This window comes from Engraulis encrasicolus, chromosome 14 (assembly GCF_034702125.1).
Source record: "Engraulis encrasicolus isolate BLACKSEA-1 chromosome 14, IST_EnEncr_1.0, whole genome shotgun sequence".
NCBI lineage: Eukaryota > Metazoa > Chordata > Actinopteri > Clupeiformes > Engraulidae > Engraulis > Engraulis encrasicolus.
In genome coordinates, this window is record NC_085870.1 from 8936009 (window position 1) to 8938508 (window position 2500).

At 43.4% G+C, this 2500-nt stretch overlaps 1 protein-coding gene across 1 annotated transcript in view; it reads right to left on the bottom strand.

The window, feature by feature from the left end:
- Nucleotides 1-2500, bottom strand: part of kif5ab (kinesin family member 5A, b) — an 83409-nt gene that overhangs the window by 30273 nt on the left and 50636 nt on the right. The window lies entirely within an intron of this gene.

Here is a 2500-nt window from a genome sequence, read left to right on the forward strand (position 1 = left end):
GAGATAAAGAGAGAGGGAGAGAGAGATAAAGAGAGAGGGAGAGAGAGAGGGAGCGAGAGCTAAAGAGAGACGGAGAGAGAGAGAGAGAGATTCAACACTCGTTTATTGAACCAATTGTGCATCATCTTACAAACAAATCAGCCTTCATTTACAATCCAATGTGAATGGAACACACTACCCCCCCCAACACACACACACCAACTAAACACTGCATGGCAAGGGAAGTGAGAGCACAGGAGAGAGAGAGAGAGAGAGACAGAGAGAGAGACAGAGAGAGAGACAGAGAGAGAGACAGAGAGAGAGAGAGACAGAGAGAGAGACAGAGAGAGAGACAGAGAGAGAGAGAGAGAGAGACAGAGGGAGACAGAGGGAGACAGAGGGAGACAGACAGACAGCCATACAGGTAAGAGGGAGAGAGAGGCAGACAGAATCATTATGATCAAAGTCAAAGTCAAAGTAAACTTTATTATCCCAGATGGGAAATGCAAGTGGATACAGACCGATCAAAGGCATGTTAGAGTGACAGACAGACAGACAGACAGTCAAGTGGAGAGAGAGACACAAAGACAGACAGGCCACAGGAGGCCAAGGAGACAGCACAGTGGAGACGTTTCATGTGTCACGATAAAGCAACAGACAGGCAAACAGACAAACAAACAGACAGATAGAAAAGGTCACAGCACACAGCACAGTGCAGACGTCTCATAGGTATGGGAGAGAGAGAGACAGACAGATGGGACACACAGGTACGTCAGAGAGACGATGCGTGGTGAACAAAACATGTTGGTCAGTGGAGACAGCAAGGCCGAGAGCATGAAATTAAGAAATTAAAGGGACACTGTGTGAGATTTTTAGTTGTTTATTTACAGAATTCATGCTGCCCATTCACTAATGTTACCTTTTTCATGAATACTTACCACCACCATCAAATTCTAAGTATTCATTATGACTGGAAAAATTGCACTTTTCATTCATGAAAAGGGGGATCTTCTCCATGGTCTGCCATTTTGAATTTCCCAAAATAGCCATTTTTAGCTGCTAAAATGACTCTACTTGGACCATACTAGAAAATATTTGTTTATTACTTAGTGAACTTTTATGTAAAGATCAAATTTGGCAATAGGCAGCCCAATTTCAATAAGCAGCATAGTTACAGTACCTTTTTTTTGACCATTTTCTGCGCAGTGTCCCTTTAAGAAATTAAGTAGAAAATAAAGATGGGAAATGAACATGTGGATATGGAGTAGGAGGGCAAGACGAAGGAATACAGGCCATTTGGCAAATAGGCAGATACGGTATGTAACGATAAGCAGAGGAGGAGATTAAACAGGGAATAAAATAGAGCATTCAAGGCACAGGAGAGAGAACAATGGGTGAGAAGGAAAAGGTGAAAGAAAGGGGAGAACAGATTAGCGCGAGAATGAGGAGAAGAAAGGAGGAAGACAATGAGGTAATAGGAAGGGGTGATGAGGCAGTCCAGAAAGACCAGAAATTAAAGGAACTAAAAGTTGAAAAAGAGGAGCAAGTGAAAGAGGACAGAGACGAAAACGGGACAAAGACGGAAAGGTAGAAGGAAGAGATGAAAGGTGAAGGATGAGTTCAAGAGGGATGAAAGAGGTAGTTGGAGCGAGAAGACATGTTGAAAATATGAAAACGCGAAGCAAAACCATGGCGATGTTTACGTAAGTTTGACTGACGCCCAATATTAAGTCAGTGTTTCCCATACATTGAGGAAACTATGGCGGCCCGCCATAGTTTAAATTTGGCCGCCATAGTTTCCGAAAATGTAAAAAAAAAAAGAAAACAAAAAAAAATTAAAATGGGGGGTAGCCAGTAGCGCCCGACTGAAGTTCTGAAGGGTAAACAGCTGCCTGTCTGATATAGGTAAAGACGGCGAGATTTCCTACATTACCCATAAACACTAGTCATGCTGTAACCCTCACCCATTGGCTGCCGTTTAATCACAAGGACGCAGCTTCACATTCACTGGCTGCATGTTTGAAGGCTTGAAGCCCGCGCGGAACCGGTTTTGATAAATAAAATGTCAATAAGAGGACGAGCGCGGATTACTTCGGTTTTGTAGGTTTTCAACGGGTGATAAATAATGTGGCAGTGGTTAATGCAAGGTTAGGTGTCGGTGAATGCAAGTAATAAGTGACGCTGAAATGAACTGGTGGTGGTGGAGCGAAAACGGCTTGGGCTGGACAGAGCAGGACAGCGCTGGGAGAATAATGTCAGCGTAGCTGTCAGATTCCTCGTCTGACATTTGCCAAGTCCTCGCAAATGCATACGATAGAGTTGCCGTTTCCTAATAACGCCCACGCGATGGATTTGACATGGATGATGTGCGAGTAAGTGAAAAACAACAAACAAACCAAAAAACTACCGACGTTATGAAAGTAAGTTCTCCGTGGTGTTATTGTTTATTTTCGACACTCGTCATTCCTTGCGCATGGTAGTATATTTAATCCTGGAGGAGTTTAAAGTCCTAAAGCAACAG